The sequence below is a fragment of the Scyliorhinus canicula genome, chromosome 8, assembly GCF_902713615.1.
Source record: "Scyliorhinus canicula chromosome 8, sScyCan1.1, whole genome shotgun sequence".
In the NCBI taxonomy this organism is placed as follows: domain Eukaryota; kingdom Metazoa; phylum Chordata; class Chondrichthyes; order Carcharhiniformes; family Scyliorhinidae; genus Scyliorhinus; species Scyliorhinus canicula.
The window spans coordinates 167,162,973-167,183,748 of NC_052153.1; the positions used below are offsets into that span (position 1 = coordinate 167,162,973).

At 46.4% G+C, this 20,776-nt stretch overlaps 1 protein-coding gene across 5 annotated transcripts in view; it reads left to right on the forward strand.

Moving 5' to 3' along the window:
* The window catches only part of acsl1a (acyl-CoA synthetase long chain family member 1a), a 295,407-nt gene that overhangs the window by 152,632 nt on the left and 121,999 nt on the right, over positions 1 to 20,776 (forward strand). The window contains exon 1 of one of the 5 annotated variants that reach the window (XM_038805665.1): positions 13,316 to 13,445. The exons of 3 other annotated variants lie outside the window; for them this stretch is intronic. The gene's annotated coding sequence lies outside the window, so the exon portion shown is untranslated. Of the gene's footprint in view, positions 1 to 13,315; positions 13,446 to 18,725; positions 18,905 to 20,776 lie in introns of those variants that run through there. One more of the 5 variants, XM_038805666.1, reaches the window with a different exon arrangement.

Consider the following 20,776-nt stretch of genomic DNA (forward strand, 5'->3'; position numbering starts at 1 on the left):
TCTGGAACCTACCTCTTCAATCACCTGAGGAAGGAGCAGTGCTCTGAACACCACTGGATGAGACCAGACTGAAATGGGAGAACGAACTGGGGACACAAGTGGGTGGGGACTCTGGAGCGAAGCACTGAGAGGGCCGACTATACCTCCTCCTGTGCAAAGGTCAGCCTCATGCAATTCAAAGTGGTGCACAGAGCACACCTGACCAGGACCCGAATGAGCAGGTTCTTCCTGGAGGTGGAGGATAAATGTGAACGGTGCAAGAGGGGCCTGGACAACTACACCTACATGTTCTGGGCTTGTCCCAAACTTGCTGGGTTCTGGGCAGCCTTCTCCGAGACAATGTCCAAGGTTGTTGGTGTGAGGGTGAAGCCATGTCCAAACGTGGCATTCTTTTTTTTTAATAACCTTAAGAGTACCCAATTAAGGGACAATTTAGCGTGGCCAATCCACCTAACCTGCACATCTTTGGGCTGTGGGGGTGAAACCCACGCAGACACAGGGAGAAAGTGCAAACTCCACACGGACAGTGACCCAGGGCCGGGATTCGAACCCAGGTCCTCAGCACCGCAGTCCCGGAGCAGCCAGAGCTACACATGGGGAAGGGGGCCGACGCTCTAGCTTTTGCTTCCCTAATCGCACGGCGGAGAATCCTGTTCGGCTGACAGCTGCAGACTGAGTTGCTGACCTCTCGGAATTTCTCCATCTGGAGAAGATTAAGTATGCCATCCATACCATCTCAGTCCAAACTGATGTGAGGAAAGGACTAGATTACCACATTCTGATCGGATAACGTCTGTGGGGAAACACAAGTCAGTGTTTCAAGTCTAAGACTCTTCCTCAGGACAGGAAGGTTGGATCTTGGATCTGGACTAAAATCAGAAAATGCTGGAAAAACCCAGATCCGGCAGCACCTAGAGAGAAACAAGAGTTAACGTTTCGAGTCCGGTATGACTTCTACGGGACAGAACCAGTTCTAAAGAAGGGTCATATCGGACTCAAGATATTAACTCTATTTTTCTCTCCATAGATGCTGCCAAACCTGCTGAGGTTTCAAGCATTTTCTGTTTTCGTTTGCGATTTCCAGAATCCGCAGTTATTTGCTTTAATCTGGACTGTCAAACTTTTGTTTCGCCATAGTTTATCATGCGTTGACTATTACATGGAGGTAGATGGTAGGTAAAAGGGGAATGCTAGACATTTTTGTACCTCAGTGTTAGTTGTGTACTAATTACCATGTTTGGAATTAAAATATAAATTAACAGGTAGACAACGAATGTAGTGCCTCAGGGGAATGGAAAAGGTAACAACTCCAACTTTGGAGGGCGCAATGTTTTAGGTCAAACAAACTTTGAGCAGGTACGCAAAATTGGACTTTGCCTTCAACTGTAGCATAACTTTCTGCCAAAAGCTTGGACAAACATAATTTGGATAAATATTTGAAAGGCTACATGAAAATGAGATTGCAGTAGTTTGCTCTGATTGTAAGTGGGAACTGGCGCATAAAGTTGCATGGTTGCCTCCTACATGAATAGTCTAAGACATTTCTGATCCTCCTCAAACACTGGAGTATGCTGAGTTTTAAGAGTGCTTTCAAAGGTGTTTGTAATTGCGGCCATGATGACTTAGAAGGCTTCTTGTGTCTACAGGTACACGAGGCAGGCGAAGCACATACTTATTTATATCTGTTTCTGTGCTGCTTTTTTCTGGAAGAGGTCACTACCCTGAAGCCAGAGGTTATAGCTTGAGGGTTGCCAGTATCCATCAATCCATCAAGCATAGCTGTCCAGACAGACTCCCTCTCTTTATCGCTTACATAGGAATGTTCAAAGGATATACAGGTTGATGCATCTTGGGGTGGGATTCAAGCCCGGAACATCCAGCTCAGAGACAGGGGTGCTGTCCGCTGTGCCTTGAGACTTTGCATCATGATGTTCCTGGTGATGATTAATATTCAAGTTCTTGGCCTTGGGATGCTTGCGATGACTGGGATGGTTGAATTTAAAATGGGAACACATCCAAAAGTAGAAATTGGAATATACAATTCACAAATAACCTTGTGTCCCATTGTGCATTGCAAATAAATGTGTGGCGAGGAGACCAGTTGACCAATGGTGACTGCTAGCTGGAAAGCGGTGTTGCTAATGAATCTCCTCTCTTGGGTAAACATACAGGTAAGACCTCTGTGACCCAGGGCGGCACGGCAGCACAGTGGTTAGCACTGTTGCTTTACAGGGCCAAGGTCCTGGGTTCGATTCCCGGCTTGGGTCACTGTCTGTGCGGAGTCTGCATGTTCTCCCTGTGTCCGAGTGGGTTTCCTCCGGGTGCTCCGGTTTCCTCTCGAGTCCCGAAAGACGTGCAGTTAGGTGAATTGGTCATTCTGAATTCTCCCTCTGTGTACCTGAATAGGCGCCGGAATGTTACGACTAGAGGCTTTTCACAGTAACTTCGTTGCACTGTTAATGTAAGCCTACTTGTGACAATAAAGATTATTATTATTATGCTGATACAAGTTTGAACTATGATGCTTGGCTTGCTCGCCCTCCCCTGCTCGGTTATCTTATTGTAAACCTAATGGCCTGTTTGGAGTTTCAATGTAAAACATTGGGCTTCACTGTTTATACCCATAATACTCCCCTTGGACAGAGGCGAATTATCAATGAGGTGAATGGATTTTGATATTGTAACAAGGGTGAGCTTCGCCAGGCAGTCATTTGGAAATACTGGTTCACGCTTGAAGTGATTTCTGAGATCCAATCTAATCACTGCTGTAAACCGAACAAAGGTCGACTGTCTTGTGATTACCACCTGAACTCGTTGATTAGATTAATGGGAACTAACTGCATGCCTCTATCATTCCTCTTCTTTCTGCCAGGTAGCTGCTCATTTCAGCAAATGGTCTTCTGCAGGTTTTCTTTCCTTTTATTTAAAATATACGAGAACTTCCCTGTAGGATTACGTTGAACGACCATGATAATAAAAGTTCATTTTTAAGTAATTAAAAGCATCATGTTGCTAAACATCCATTGAGGATATATATTTGGACTGCAGAAAACCAGCGGCCATTGATCCTGTCATATGTGCTGGGAATGGTCCACCTCTGCCAATGACTCTGCCAGAGGATCCTGGGTCAGAGAGAGGTTCTTGACTTCGGTTTTTCTGGAGGGAAGTCGCGTCTCTAGCCATATCCAAGGCACCCGCTATTAGCATAGAAGAAACTGAATAAGCAGCCTGGGCCCACCTGTGTCAGTGACAGCCCAGGCAACACTTTGTGGAGTCAGGAAAGAACACAGTCCTAGAGCCACAGGTGGCTCTTGGGCTGGGAGGCTGGTGAATTTTTTGGCCGGTGGGGGGAGGGGGGTGATTTGCCAAGCAACATGTGGACGTAGATTGTATGGCACCCTTTCTTTTTTATAATTGTGTTCAGGATTATTTGACATTTCTATTGGCAGCAGGGTAGCATGGTGGTTAGCATAAATGCTTCACAGCTCCAAGGTCCCAGGTTCGATTCCCGGCTGGGTCACTGTCTGTGTGGAGTCTGCACGTCCTCCCCCTGTGTGCGTGGGTTTCCTCCGGGTGCTCCGGTTTCCTCCCACAGTCCAAAGATGTGCGGGTTAGGTGGATTGGCCATGCTAAATTGCCCGTAGTGTCCTAATAAAAGTAAGGTTAAGGGGGATGTTGTTGGGTTACGGGTATAGGGTGGATACGTGGGTTTGAGTAGGGTGATCATGGCTCGGCACAACATTGAGGGCCGAAGGGCCTGTTCTGTGCTGTACTGTTCTATGTTCTATTGAGCGTGAAATACATGATTTTCAAATGGGAGGAGAAACCTCTCTAGGAAGTCTAAGGAATGGGTGGGAGGGGAAACCTCTCCAGAAAATATAGATTGCTCTGCAGACAGCCAGCACGTACCCGACAGGCTGAATGGCTTCCTTCTGTGCTGTAATGACTCTTTCTGACTCCAAATTGAGAGTTTCTCACTGTTCCTAAAATCCTTAATTTTCAAGTACAATTGCACATTGCTGAGAAAAGACATATGTCCTCAAGTCCTGTACCGCCAATTTCCACATTCTCTATCCAAAATAAAAATATAACGCTAACTTCTCAGTTGAGAAATCAACGTGACCAGATGCCAATTTATTAAAAACTTGGTGCTTAAGCTTCAAATGTGGATAGCATGGTGACCCAACCAGACACCTGTGCTGCTGCTTCGATGAGTTCCTCGCTTCAGCTGGACTACTACCTGGAGCCATCGTAGGGCAGTTGCTCTTGCAGAGAGCTGGTGCAGACATAACATCCGAATGACCTCCTTGTGCTGTGACCATTCTTTTTTTGAATAATTTTTTTTTTGAATATAAATTTAGGTAATTCTTTCCAATTAAGGGGCAATTTAGCGTGGCCAATCCACCTACCCTGCACATCTTTGGGTTGTGGGGGCGAAACCCATGCAAACACGGGGAGAACGTGCAAACTCCACACAGACAGTGACCCAAAGCCGGGATCGAACCTGGGACCTCGGCACCGTGAGGCAACGACGCTAACCATTGCACCACCCGTGCTGCCTCTTGTAACCATTCTTTTATTCTTTCCATTAATTCTACACCCAGGCAACATGGGCTCCTGGCATTCCTGAAGGAACTGGCAGAAAATTGAGAGATCTTAATTTGCCATCCTGTCTGGGAATTGGGTCTAAGGTACATAAGGCAGGATAGAATGATAAATACATTAACTTAATTTGCTTGCCGTCAGTCGCTATATCTTGATACCCTTGCCTATAAAAAAAAATCATCAATCTGCAGTGGAGCATTGCATTACTTGTTTTCTGTTAGTTCTACCTGTGCTGTTTCCACGGCTGGATTGCCATCACTAAGCCTTTCTCTCTGCTGCTGTGTTTTTGTCTTTTAGCAATATTGCTCTCTCTCTCTCTCTCTGTCCGGCAATGTTCTTGTCCTTTCCAAAGACCCTATAGCTGGAACATTTAGCTCTTGCCATGGCCAGCTGGTATCCCGGTCATTGGCTCCTTCATCCCACCCCACCCGATCAAACGCCTTTTCAGCACTGACGGAAATGATCACCTCCAGTTCAGGTACCGAAGGGGCAGAGGACCACATTTTAAAAAAAAAGTATTTTTATTCTCCTTTTTCACATTTCTCCCGAATTTACACCCACCAAAAATAAACAATAATCAGCAACAGATATGTCAATCCCCATAACAATGACAACGATCCCATCCTCCCACCAACCCCCAAACAACAGCCCGCACGTTTACATAAACATCTGACAAAAAGGAATCAGGAATCACCCATAGTCACCCTTACTACACACAGCTCCCCCCCAACCCCTCCACCCATCCCCCCCAACTAATGTTCGATGTTATCCAGTCCTTGAAAGTGCATAATGAATAATGCCCATGACTTGTGGAACCCCTCCGTCCTTCCTCTCAGTTCAAACTTAACCTTCTCAAGGGTCAGGTATTCCAACAGGTCCCTCCACCACACCAGGGCACAGGGTGGAGAGGCTGCTCTCCATCCCAGCAGGATCCGCCTTTGGGCGATCAACGAGGCGAAGGCTACGATTTCTGCCTCTGCACCCATTTCCAAACCTGGCTGATCCGACACCCCGAATATGGCCTCCCGGGGACTCGAGTCCAGTTTCACGTGCACCACTTTAGAAATTACCCTAAAAACCTCCTTCCAGTACTCCTCTAGCTTTGGACAGGACCAAAACATATGAACGTGATTAGCGCCACCCCCACCCGCAATGCTCACATACATCTTCTACTCCTTCAAAGAATCGGCTCATCCTCGCCTTCGTGAGGTGCTCTCTGTACACCACCTTCAGCTGTATCAGCCCCAACCTTGCACATGAGGTGGAGGCATTTACTCTCCGGAGCACCTCACACCAGACCCTCTCCTCTATAACATCTCCCTACTCGTCCTCCCAATTTGCTTTGATCCCTTCCAGTGGTGCCTTATCTTCTTCCAAAATAGCTCCGTACACTGCTGACACTACCCCCTTCTCCAGTCCTCTCGTCGTCATCACCTCCTCCAGCAATGTGGAGGCCGGTCCCTCCGGGAAGCTCTGTATATCCTTCCTGGCAAAATCTCGAACCTGCATGTATCTAAACATTTCTCCCTGCTCCAACCCATACTTCGCTTCCAGCTCCCTCAATCCTGCAAACCGACCCCGAAGAAACAAATCTTTTAGTGTCTTAATCCCCTTCTCTTCCCATTTCCAAAAACTTCCATCCCACTTCCCTGGCTCAAATCTGTGGTTCACCTGAATCGGCATTTCCCTTGACCCTGCCCCCAACCTGAAGTGTTGGCGAAACAGCCTCCAGATTTTCAGTGAAGCTATTATTACCGGACTCCCTGAGTATTTTCCCCGGAGCTATTGCTAGTGCTTTCAGTCCCGACCCCCTCCATTCTGACCCACTGGGAATCAACCCCTCTTACCCAGCTCCGCACCTTCTTCACATTCGCCGCCCAGTAGTAATACATCAGGTTCGGGAGACCCAAATCCCCTACCTGCCTTCCCCTCTGTAGCAGCACCTTTCTCACTCTGGCCACCTTCCCTCCCCATATGAACGAGGTAATCCTTCCCTCAATCTCCCTGAAAAAAGCCTTTGGCAGGAAAATCGGTAGACATTGAAAAATAAACAGAAATCGCGGCAACACATTCATTTTAACCGCCTGTACCCGACCCACCAGTGACAGAGGGAGACCATCCCACCTTGCCAGATCGGCTTTCATTCGCCCCACCAAACTAGTCATGTTGTACCTGCGAAGCGTCGCCCACTCCCAGGCAACCTGCACCCCTAGATACCTAAAGTGAGTCCCTGCCCTACGGAATGGCAGCCCCCCCACCCCTGCCCTCACCCCCGGCCAAGACACCACAAAATACTCACTCTTGTCCGGGTTCAGCTTGTACCCCGGGAAATACCCAAGTACTTGCAGTAGCTCCAATATTTCGCCTATCGACGCACTCGGTTCCGATACATAAGCAGCACGTCATCGGCATATAAGGACACCTATTCTCCATCCCCCCCCCCGCACTATTCTTTTCCATGCTCCCGAACTTCTTAATGGGATGGCCAACGGCTCAATCGCAAGTGCAAACAGCAGGGGGGACATAGGACATCCCTGCCTCGTCCCACGGTGGAGAGAAAAGTATCTCGAGCTGATATTGTTTGTGCTGACACTCGCCTTCGGCTCCTTATGTAATAGCTTTACCCAGTTCACAAATCTTGGTCCAATCCCAAACCGCTCCAGAACTGCCATCAGGTACCCCCATTCTACCCGGTCAAACGCCTTCTCGGCGTCCAATGCCACAACCACCTCTGTTTCCTTCCCTTCTGCCGGTGCCATAACGACGTTCAAATCCCTCCTAATGTTTGAAAACAGCTGCCTCCCTTTCACGAACCCCGTATGATCCTCACCTATCATCTTCGGGAGAGGACAAAATTTAATAGACTACCCATATCAGCGGACAATTGCTGACCCTTGACGAAGCCTACCTGGTTTTCCGAGATCACCTCTGAGAGGCAGGGCTCCAACCGCATTGCCAGCACTTTTTGAAGTAAGTAAATAGGTTGGTACGACCCATATTCTGCAGGGTCCTTGTTTTTATTAAGGGTCAGGGAAGAGGTCTGTGCAAGTGTAACGATCAACGAACTGTGAGACATGGAGTCGTTGCACATATCTAAAATTAAATGGACCAGTTGTTCCGCAAACTTTTAATAAACTCGTTGTGGGGGGGGGGGGCAGGAACTTTTATCCATCTGCATCAATCCATTGCATTTCCTCTGTGTCCAACGTGGATTCCAACTCTTCCTGTCTCTCCTCTCCATCACTGGGATGGATAACCCATCCAAAAGATCCATCATGGCCAAACTCTCCACCAGGGCCTCTGACCTATAGAGATCGCAATAAAACATTTCAAAAGCCACATTGACCTGATGCGGGCCGGAAATTAGGCTGACACTCTAGCCTTGTATTTGCACAATCTCCTGGTAAGCTGCCTGCCGTCTCAGCTGGTGAGCTAAAAAGTGATTAGCCTTCTCCCAGTGTCCATATAATACACCTCTCTAATGTCACAACTGGCTCACCGCTTTCCATTGGTCATTCAAATTTGTGTCTGCAGCTTTTTCTTACTTGCCAGCAACTGCATTGTTGGGGCAAGTGAGTCCTGATGGTCCAGCTCAAGTATGGAGTCCATTAGCCTCTGCTGCTCTGCCCTTGTTGTCTTGACCATGTGCACTTTGTAGGAAATGATATCCCCCGATAACCACCTTGAGGGCTTCCCACAGTGTAGAAGGTGAGGTAGATTCATTTTTATTAAATTTAATGTACTCCCCAATGGTGGTGGACATGCGTTGACAAAATCTCCAAGTCCTTTAAGAATGTTGTATCCAATCGTCATGGCGGATGCTGGGAGGGACCTGATTCTCGTGCCAAGTCAACAAAATGTGGGGTAAGGTTTGAAATCACAATTGCCGAGTAACCCGCTGCCTCCACCAAAGGGAGGAGAGACCAACCTACTACAAAAACTGTTGATGCGTAAGTTTTTCTGGTAAATCAGCAATGCCCGGGCCACCCCCCGTGGAGTCAGAGATTTGGGCACAACCAGCCCGTGCTTCTTTACAAAAGAATCCGCCTCTGGCTCATCAACAAAATATTATTTTCCTTCAAAAGTTTCTCTCAGTTGTGCTGGGTATACCACTCTCAACCTGACTTTATATAGGGCGGCTTTGGCCTTGTTGAACGCCGCCCACTTCTTTGCCAGCTCCGCTCCCACATCCTGATAAAAATTGGAAATGTGGCTTTGCAATTCAAAGTCATGATGCTCCTTAGTCCATCTCAGGACCCGTTCTTTTCCTTGGAAGCTGTGAAACACGATGATTGAATCCACCCCTGATAATTGCAATGCCTTTCTTATAAGATCCCATTATTTCTTCCTGTATGCCCAATCCAACACAACAGTACCTTTACTGTTAGGAAAAACGTTATTTTTCTTTAAAACTGATTTATTTTTAATAGCTAATTCTTTTTCCTGCATTTGTATTTGTTATTGCATTTTGTTACCTGACTTTTGCCCCTTCTTTATCTTATCTCTCAAACTAGTTTTGATTACTTACGGGATTCGAAGAGAAATCATTTGGATTTTGGTCTGATATTTTATTTTACTTCTCCCAGGATAATAAAGTGGCTATCAGGTGGGGTAGGGGATGTATATATTGTGATGTCCAAGGCATTGGAGTTGTATGGGATTTGCTGGATGGAACAGTGGATGTTTTCTTGTCTGTCGTTAGTTGCATGTTATCTTTGGGTTACTATCATTTTCACTGTTGGATGTGAATCCAATAGTGGAAACAAGCAGAGGGTTTAGTTGTAGGAGGGGCGATGGTTACAGAAATCGAATGAAGCAAGGCCTTGGAGTGATTTTAAATAAAGATTGAGAATTTTAACATTGAAGCTTTGATGTACTGGGGCTGATGGTGGGTAACGGGAGTTGATGCAAGTTGGATTCGAGGCAGTAGAGTTTTGAATGAGTTACAGAGTGTTGAAGGTGGGAGGGGCCGGCCAGGAGAGCATTCATAATAGTCAAAGTCTCGAGGAATAGTTAAGGACATCTTCAGTGGCTGAGCTGAAGCAGGTAAAGAACTTGGTGCACATAATGTTGGGAGCGCCTAGATTAATCGGCATTTACGGGGAGAACTAAACAAGTTGACATTTCCGGTATTGGATCCTCCATCAGAAGTTGAATTCTGTCAAAAGTTCGACAAACTGAAATCTTAGTTTGCCTATTTTCTCTACAAGTGCTGAGTGAACTAAAATTCAAGTGGTTTTCACGAATGGGACTGAATTTACAAGTATATCGGGCAAAACGAATCATTTACACCTGTAAAATTGATCATTCACTTTTCAGAATGGCACAATCAGCCATCCAATTCTCCGACCCGGTGCCGGGTTGGAGAATACCCGGAGGGGGAGGGGGGGCACTAGAATCGCACTCCGACGCTGGCATCCCCATTCTCTGGCGCTGATTCTCAGGAGCCCGCGAGATTCCCGCCACGCCTGTCCGATGATTCTCCGGGCCGAGTCCTGCCAGCGTGGGTCACTCAGGTCCCACATGGCGGGGGCCATCCTGGGAGGGGGGAGTGGGGGTGGGGAGTGGGGTGTTCCGACCCCGGGGGGGCACGGTGGTCTGTCCCGCGATCGGGGCCTACCGATCAGTGGGCGGGCTGGATCCGTGGGGGCCTACTTTACTCACGCTGGGCCCCTGTAGGGCTCCGCCATGTTGCCCAGGGGCCGGTGCAGAGAAGAGAGCCCCCGTGCATGCGTGGAAATATGCTTGCCGTTCCACGCATGCGCGAACTCGCGGGGCCATTCCGCGCAGGCTGGAGCTGCGGGGACCAATCCTGGAAGGTGCTTCAGTTGTCTTGCGCTTGACCCACCTTCATGCACTTTCCTGTTGCTAGCCTTCACCATGTCCTGGGAGCAGCTTATGCAGCTCCACCTTTTATCTCTTTTTACGAGGGGCAGGAGCAGAAACAGCAGCTCCAACGTCACTGACATCAGCAGCCCCTACTGCTGCCTTTCATCAGCCTTGAACCCCTCTGCAGGAGAGGGGGTGGGGTGAACATGAAACATTTAGCTGGAAGGTGGCGAGATCCTCAACACGGGGACCACAAGTGAACACATTATTATCCTCATCATCCCTCTCCATTACTTTGTCATCTTGAAATGGTGTTGGTGGTTCTTTTACATCCCCCTGAGAGAGGAAAGGAGGTCCTGGTTTAACATCTCATTCAAAGGACAGCACTGCCAACAGTGTGGCGTTCCCTCAGTATTGCACTGGAATGTTGACCTGTATTTTGTGCTGAGAATGGGTAAACATTAATAACAATAATACTTATTGTCACGAGTAGGTTTCAATGAAGTTACTGTGAAAAGACCCTAATCGCCACATTCCGGTGCGTGTTTGGGGAGGCCGGTACGGGAATTGAACCCGCGCTGCTGGCCTTGTTCTGCATTGCAAGTCAGCTGTTTAGCCCACTCTGCTAAACCAGCCCCTAATGGTAAACATCCTGGTAAACCTCCTCTGCACCCTCTCCAAAGCCTCCACATCCTTCTGGTCGTGTGGCAACCAGAATTGTGCGCAATATTTCAAGTGCGGCCGTACCAAGCTTCTATACAGCTGTAGCATGACTTGCCAGTTTTTACACTCGAAAGCACTGCCCTGATTTTTTTTTCTCTAATCTTTAACTTTCTGACTCAGATGCACGATTGCTACCAAATGTATTTTTAGTGAATGTGTTAAGATTGAGAAAAGTCCTTTTATGGACACAGGGAACAGGACATGACCAATAAGCAGGCAGGATGCTCAGGGGTGGGATCCGACTATAAAAGACACGAGGCACTCACACTCCGCCTCTTTCTACTGATGAACATCTAGAGAGTCAGTCAAGGGTGTTGTAACAATCTCACACCTCCACCATGTGGCTAAGAGCTAGTCTACTTCAGTCAGACAGAGTTATCACACTTAAGTCAGCAGAGAGTCGAACTCACAGAGAACTGTGCTATTAGTTCAATAAACCTGATTGAACTAACTTCAAGGTCTGGAGTATCTTTCTGATCTAAGCTGCATCCAGTGTTAGACCAGTGTACCTAACACGACACTTTCTGGTCCTGACTTCTGTGAACAACAACTCTGGATAGGGGTCTGAGACCTTGGCATCAGTTTTCTCCTCTCATTGTCGTGTTCTCCAACGCCCAACAGAAGCAAACACAATACATTGAGCAAGTTCAGTCAATGCAGTCTCCCATTTAAATGGCTCATTCACCATTTGCCTACAAAGTCCCACAGGAAATTCTGCAAACGTCTTGCCTGTGTAACTTGTGATTAGCTTGCATTGTCCCCAACCATGCGATGACTAGATGCAGCTGTTTACGATTGGCTGGATATTGTGTTGATGATGTTCACGGGTGCTATTCCACCCACCTGTCCATGGGCACACTCGAGGCCTTCCATGCTCGGTGGGCACTGCAGGGGTTGGACTGCTTTATTGACCCCAATGTTCACATTTTGGTTTGTGGGGTTTCCAAGTTTCCGTTTCCTCTTTATTATTTTGCGGCTGTGCTCCGATTGTTCTTTGAGAGCAACCCCTTTTAATTTGTCCGCCTGTTAGTTGATTGGCTCTATAAAAGGTACTCCACCCACCTGTCTGAATCCCACTTTCTGTTAAAATCAGCACCCTCCATAACCCCTCCACAGATGAGAATTTGTAATGGAGCAGAGCAATAATTTCTAAAGAGAAGCCAGAAAACTTTCCCCAAGAGTTGCAAAAATCGCTGTTTCTAATGCAAGCTGCACTTTCATCCAGTGTTGACTTAGCCTTGGTAATTCTTCATTAAAGCTCACTTCATTATGCTGTTACCTTGTGAAGTGCTGCTTGAATTCATAGTGTTTAAACAATTTTAATTTGCTCTTATGGTAATGGAGTGTCAGTATGGATGCAAGTATGAATCATAACTTGTGTGTGGATTGATTGTTCCTATACAATTAATTTGTTTAGGCATCTGACAGGTGCTTCCTGCTGAATATTGAAGTGCAGGAGATCCCGTTTTTCAGTATACAACAATGTCAGGAGAGTTTGGCACAGTACATTTGCCAGACATGCTTCTAAAAGTGGAGTGACATTGAGATGCCAGTCTGTTGTCCTATCAGTATCTTGTCTACACTTGCCAACAGAGACCTGTAATTTGTAGGCTTTCACCTTTGTCCGGGTAAGCTGGAGTTCAGGGCAGAATGCCTAATTCCCTCTTGAGATCTTGGCTGTAGAACGCTCAGCAGCTCAAATAACTTGTTTTTTTCTTCTCTCTCTCTCTCTCTCTCTTTCGCTCTACTGTTTGCTCAGTTTTTTGAGAGTGAAAGGTCATACAGGCAGGTGGTGAGTGGGTTCTGAGGGATTCTTTATACTCTGTGCTCAAACACTTGTTGCTAACGTTTACCATATTTGCTACTGCTTTTAGTGAGCTGTTTTTTTAAAGTTTTGAAACCATTTAGATGTCTGTGCTCATTTGATACCCTGGAATGCTAGCCTGCTAACACAACATTCACCTTGAGTACATTCTGTATTTCCGGGATCTTGAAGCACGTTTTGCTGCTATCTGATGAAAGGTCTGGAAAGACTGTTAGATACAGAAAATTGCACACCAGTTTGTTAGCACCATCTCCCCATATTAACGGAGAACTGTTAACCGGCAGTATGACCTTTGAGAATGACATTGTTGACTCTAAAGTAATCTTGTGATCTGGCTGCAAAGTAAAAATGTGGTTGAGTACACACATGGTCAATTTTTAAAAGTTCTGACTGGCCTTCAGGTCCATTTGTAACTTCTGAAAACAGGTTGCGCAGCAGGCTTCCAGGAGTGTGTGCATCACAGGCTAGTGTATTTTATCGTGTTCTTCTTGATTTGTTTTGTGGTGTACCGTGAAGTGATGCCAGTCAGGAGCTCCAGCAGTTCCCAATGGCTGGATTTGGATTTTTATATTTTAGTAATGAATCTGATGTTTTGGTTCACACAAGTTACCACAAGTTTTTTTTTTCATGAGTGCAGAGTTGATTGTTTTATTTCTGGCAGAAGTTGGACAGCTAATGTGTAATTTTGTTTTGGTAGCTGGCAGGGCTGCACTACCATTTGCAGAAGGCAGTAAAGCCTCAGTGGAAAGTTTGATGAGTTGTGCCTTTGGCTGATTACAGATGCACGAGGCAGTTTTGATGGGCACTTTTTAAGGCAGGTTTTTGGATAGATTCTTGACTATCAAGGGGGTGAAAGGTTATCTGGGGTAGGTATTAATGTGGGGTTGAAGTTATGGTCAGATCAGTCATGATCTTGAGTGGTGGGGCAGGCTCAAAAGGCTGAGTGGCCTATTCCTGCTCCTAATTCATCGGTGTGCTTTAATTTACTCTTGGGGGTGTTGGCGTCGCTGGCAAAGCCAACATTTATGTACGTTCATGATTATCTTGTGATGGTGGTGTTGAGCCGTTTTCTTGAACTGCTGCAGTCCAGTCTGGCGTGGAATCACCCAGAGAACTCTTAGATCAGGACTTGTGATCCAGCGATGGGAAGGAATGTTGAGTTAATTTGAAATCAGTACAATGTGCGACCTAGAGGTAACTTGTACGAATGGTGTTCCATGCACCTGTTGCCCATGTCCTTCAAGGTTGTAGCGATCATTGGTTCTGTAGATGTGTCAAAGAAACCTTTGTGAATTACTGCATGTATCTTGTAGAGGGTGCACACTGCAGCTATAGTGCACCAGTGGTGATGATGGTGACTATTTAAGGTGGTAGATGGAGTGTAGATCAAGCAAACTACTTTGCCCTAGATGATGTTGAGCTGCTTGAGTGTTGTTCGAGCTGTGACTGGTCCAGTTACGTTGATGTTGATGGTGGATGATTCAACCACAGTAGTGCCATTAAATATCCAGATGAGGTAGTTAGACTTTCTCTTATTAGAGATGGTCATTGCCTGGCACCTCTGGGGCACAAATGTTACTTGTCGCTTATCCATGCTTTGGCCACCTTTCGCATTTTACTTTTGCACTAGGCAGGAAAACAATTGTTGCAGTTCACCCATGTGCTCTTCAAAGGTTTGCCATTGCCTATCCCATCATGACTTTGAATAGCGTTTCCCAATTCGTCATCGCCAACTCGTGCCTCCATACCATTGTAGTTTCCTTGATTAAGATTCAGGACACTAGTCTCAGAATCAACTACGTCAAGTTTCCATCTTGATAGAATTCTTTATCATATTACGGATGCTCTTCCCAAAGGGGCTTTGCATAACCAGATTGCCATTTATTCCTTTCTCATTACACAATACCCAGTCTAGGATGGCCTATTCTCTCGTTGATTCCTTAACGTATTGATCCAGAAAACCATCCTGTACACACCACAGGAATTCTTCCTCTACGCTATTGTTACTAATTTAAATTGCCCAATGCATATGTAGTTTAAAGTCACCCATAATTACAGATGTTCCTTTATTGCATGCATCTCTAATTTCCTTTTTAATGTCAGTCCCAACGCAACCACTACAGTCGGGGGTCTATAAACAACCCCAACTAACACTTTTTGCTCCTTTTGTGTTTCTTAGCTATACCCATATAGATTCCATATCATTGTAGCTAATATCTTTCCTCATTAATATCTTTCCTTGCATTAATTTCCTCTTTAGTGCAACTCCACCGCTTTTTCCTTTTTTGTCTGTCCTTCCTAAATACTGAAAATGAAATGAAAATCGCTTATTGTCATGAGTAGGCTTCAATGTGAAAATCCCCTAGTCGCCACATTCCGGCGCCTGTTCGGGAAGGCTGGTACGGGAATCGAACCGTGCTGCTGGCCTGCTTGGTCTGCTTTAAAAGCCAGCGATTTAGCTCAGTGAGCTAAACCAGCCCCAGGATGTTAAGTTTCCATTCCTGGTCACACTACAATGATACCTCTGTAATTCTGACTATATAGTATCTGCAAACATCTATTTGCGCAATTAACTCATCCAATTTATTGTGACTGCTTCATGCATTAAGGCACAAAGCCTTAACACTTGTCTTTTTAACATTACTTATCCTGTTCCCACTACTTTTCCCTGAGACCCTGTTTGATTCTGACCCTTGATTTAGCTAACACTTTTCTTACTCCCCTTACTGTCTTTTGTTCTTGTCCTTGATTTTCCCCTCGTCTGACTCCTTGCGTAGATTCCCAACCTCCTGCCTTATAGTTTATACACTCTAGCAAATACTCTCTCTATGTAACCAGTTCAGTTTTCACTAGTCCCTTCTCTCCTCTCCTAGAACTGGTCCCAATGACCCAGGAACCCTCCTCTCTCACACTATCTCTTCAGCCGCTTTTCAGATCCCGGCTCCAGGTCACTATCCGTGTGGAGTTTGAGAGGCGACTTAATAGAGGTTTATAAGATGATGAGGGGGATAGATAGAGTGGATGTTCAGAGACTATTTCCTCGGGTGGATGTAGCTGTTACAAGGGGGCAAGGTTCAGGGTGGGAGATATAGGAGGGATATCCGAGGTCGGCTCTTTACTCGGAGAGTGGTTAGGGTGTGGAACGGACTGCCTGCTGTGACAGTGGAGTCGGACACTTTAGGAACTTTCAAGCGGTTATTGGATAGGCACATGGAGCACACCAGAATGACAGGGAGTGGGATAGCTTGATCTTGGTTTTGGACAAGGCTCAGCACAACATCGAGGGCTGAAGGGCCTGTTCTGTGCTGTACTGTTCTATATTCTGCACGCGTATGCGTGGGCTTCAACCCACAACCCAAAAGTGTGCAGGTTCTGTGGATTGGCCACACTACATTGCCCTTAGTTGGGAAAATAAATAAATAAATAATTGGGTCATCTTTTAAAAAACGATCTCTTCAGCCGCTTATTCATCCAGTATATCCTGTATTTCTACTTTGTCAAACACATGGCACTGGTAGTAATCCTGAGATCATTACTTTTGGGGCCCTACTTTTTACTTTATCCTAACTCCCTATATTCTGCTCTTAGGACCGCATCCCTTTTTCTTATCTATGTTGTTTGTACCAATGTGTACCACGACCACTGGCTGTTCACCCTCCTCCTTCACAATGTCCTGTAACAGCTCTGAGATATCCTTTACCCTAGCACCAGGGAGACAACACATCATCCTGGAGTCTCATTTGCAGCCATAGAAATGCCTGTCTATCTATTCCCCAAGGTCTGATGAGGCTCCGACTTTTTGCAGACAGGGGCTCGGCCTGGAGTCTTGCTTTGATGATTGCTGTCTGGGGTTTAAACAACAGACTAAGTTGTGAGTCTTAAAATGTAATATTAAAACTTTCCAAAGGCCAGAGTTTAAGTCATGTGATGTTGCCCATTAATGAACCAACTACAGAGTAGTAACCAGCAGTTTTATGCCTCTGAATAAAATCCATTGTTCCCGGGCAGCACGGTAGCGCAGTGGTTAGCATTGCTGCCTCATGGCGCTGAGGACCCAGGTTCGATCCCAGCCCCTGGCCACTGTCCCTGTGGAGCTTGTACATTCTCCTTGTGTCGGCATGGGTCTCACCCCTACAACCCAAAGATGTGCAGGCTAGGTGGATTGGCCATGCTAAATTGCCCCTTAATTGGAAAAAATTGAATTGGCCACTTTAAATTTCTTTTTTAAAATTTTAAAATCCATTTGTTCTCTTAAAAGCATAAATTGTGGCTTTTTGTACCTTACAGGTATAATGAGATTCGATGGCTTCCACTTTATTATAGCGCCAGGCTAGGGCGGTGGGTCATCTGCTGCTCCCTGGTTTAATTGGTTGTAATGTGTCCTGACAATCAATGTGTCCTTACAATGAGAGGTGTGAGATTGCACATGGATGAGGATTGAGCTTTTGTCCTGTAACTGCATTGGAAATTTGTAGAAACTGTAGCCAACCTGTGGATCATGTGGCCTGTTGCAGCCATCATTTTGGTTCAGCAAAGTCCACTTTTTAAATAAGCAAAGATGTAGTTTAATTGAACGCTTTATGATCTGTTTCATGGCAACTAATGGAGATTAATGTAATGCACCTGAGGACCTTGTACTCGTTCTGTTTTTCAATATTGCACAGTTGCTTGCCACGTAAACAAAATGCCATTTCAAAATCCCATTGATCGTTTGCAAGAAAAGATTGCAATGTCGACTGCTATGCAAAAAAAATGTGAACTTGGGTGAATATTTGTTTTTACTTAAGACTGACTTTTTAAAAAAACCTTTTTCTTCCAATGAAGGGGCAATTTAGTGTGGCCAATCCACTTACCCTGCACATCTTTGGATTGTGGGGTGAGACCAACGCAGACACGGGGAGAATGTGCAAAATTCAAACTGACAGTGGGGCTGGGATCAAACCCGGGTGCCATGAGGCAGCAGTGCTCACCACTGCGCCACCGCACCGCCCAGACTGACTCTGTGAGAGGGGCTGTTATAGCCGTCCATCAGACACACTGCAGTAAAACACAGTAATAATACTATCGTGTGTCTTAATATGCATCTTCCATGTCTTTGCAGCTTGACAAATTGCAATGCGGAAGACTCTAAGAATATGTGTAAAGTCTCATTATTTGGGTGGGTGGTTTAGTATGTGAGAAATCTAAATTGATTTGGGCAACAATGTACCTGAGTTCTTTCTTAATGTTCTTGTGCAATTGCCTTGGGGGGAAAAATTCTTGAGAGTTCTCCACAGCTAACTGATTCACCATGCAGCCTTGACTAGAAAACCTGGGAAAAATTGAGCAAGTTTTGTAAATGATCCCTGATAATACTTTTAAAGAATGATTCAAAACTGTGGCAAATTCGCTGGCATTCTGCACTAAATAGAAGTTAATGTAAGCTGCAAACACTTTTGGAACATTCCTGATATTAATCATCATCTCCTCCAGCGTGTGTGTGTGGAAATAAAAATGTCACACTGATGCAGTGGGGCTTAGGGCACTCTGATTAAGGATAATATGTTGCATAATGCTGATTTAGCTTTACCCTACTTTTAACATGTAATATATTAAAAGAGGTTGATGTTGACACTGGGTATCAACGTGAGCTGGTGGAGGACAGAGTAAAGTTCTATTTCTTCAGCACTGAATTCCAATTGCGTTTCTTTTTTTCCATCCAGTGCTACAGTTCTTAATGCTTTGTGTCTGTTTTCACAAAAAGGGAGTGATGATGCATTGCCATCGGGAATGAGGAATGTGAAATATTAGAATCAATGAGCACAGTAAGAGATGAAGTAATTGAAGTGCTTAACATCTTTGAAAGTGGATGAACCCCAGGCCTGGGTGAAATATATCCAGCAGAGTCTCTTGTCATCGTTCTTCAATCCTCTCCAACTACAGGTGTGGTGCCAGAGAATTGGCGGATGAACTAAAGCTATACCACTGAGGAAAAAGGGGATAGACTGAGTTACTACCGGCCAGTCAGCCTAACCTAGGTGGTTCCCCAAACTATTTGGGGAACAAAGTTGTTGAGGGGCAGGATAAATCTTCACTTAGCAAGGCCTGGATTAATCAACATTACTCAGCACAGATTTGTAAAAGGGCCGTGTATGACGAACGTGATTGAATATTTTGAGGCTGGTCAGTGAGGGTAGTACGTTTGATGAAGTCTATCTGGATTCTAGCGAGGCTATTAACAAGGTTCCCCATGGAAGACTGCTCACAAAAGTAAGTGCCCATGGCATCCAAGGTACAAGTGGCACGATGAATCCAACATTAGTTCAAGAGGCAGGAAACAAAGTGTAATGGTCGATGGGTGACTGGAACGCTGTTTCCAGTGGGATTCTTCAGGCTCTGTACTAGGTCTCTTTTTTTTTATGTAGTTTATACAAGTCATCTATTTGGACATGAATGTAGGGGGGTGGGTATAAGAAGTTTGCAGATATGAAAAGTGGCCGTGTGGCTGATACTGTGGGTCGATATGAATGGACTAGTCAGGTGAGCGGTCAAGTAGCAAATTGAGTTCATGCCAGAGAAGTACGAGATAATGCATTTCGGGAAGGCTAGCAACGCAAAGGAATACACAATATGGTTTGGTACTGAGGAATATAGAGGAGCAGAAGGATCTTGAGTGCATGTCGACAGATCCCCGAAGGTTATTGGACAGGTAAATAAGTTGGGAAAGAAACCTTATGGGACACTTGCTTTTATCAGCTAATAGTTCTGCTGGAACTGTATAAAACATTAATTAGGCCATAGCTGGGGTACTGCATACAGTTACCGCACGATAGAAACAATGGGCTGGATTCTCTGATTCTCAGGCTATGTCCCGACGCTGGTATGGGAACGGTGGCCTTTTCCGACCGAACATTTGGCGCAAAACGGCCACCGATCCTCCATTTGGCTGGGGGCTAGCAGGAAGGCAGCTTGGAGCACCTGGCTCTAGCTGCCGATACGGCCGGAGAATTGCCAGGTCTATGGCCGTGCATGCGGCGGCCTGCAGTGGCCATGCCATGCAACATGGCGTGGGCGTGTGCAGACCCGGCCTGCAAAATACGGCCCCCTTTGGCCGGCTCGCAAGCCCCATGTGCGCCCAGCCCCTTCCAAAGTCCCCCTGCCCACAGATCGGCTCTCTCTCAACTGTGGTGGTGATGGACTGAGTCCGCAGCTGCCATGCCGAGTTTCCGGTAGGTAATACCATGAGACCCATGCCATCGGGAACTCAACTGGTCGGGGACGGAGCATCGGGAGTGGGCCTCAGGCAACGTCCTGAGGCCGTTGATATGACGTGCGGCGGACTCAAAGAGTACACCACTTTGGAGGGGGCGGAGCATCACGAAAGCACTGCCGCCCCGATTTAGTCAGAAACAGGGATTCCCGGCCGATCGCTGAACGCGATTTTGGCGTTGGTGACGCAGAATCCCACCCAATGGGCGCGATTCTCCGCTGCCCACGACGGGTCGGAGAATAGCGGGAGGGCCTTCCCGGCATTTTTCCCGACCTCCCGCTATTCTCCACCCCCCCCCTCCCCCCCCCCCCCCCCCCCCCCCCCGACGGCTGCCCTATGACACGAATCGCTGCTCGCCGTTTTTTTACAGCAAACAGCGATTCTCCCCTAGCCGATGGGCCGAGTTTACGGCCGTTTTCACGAACGCAAACACACCTGCTCTCACCGTTCGTGAAAACGGCCGCAAAGTGCCGTTCCCGACAACCATGGCACCGATTGGCACGGCCGCACCATGGCCGTGCCAAGGGTGGCATGGGCCCGCGATC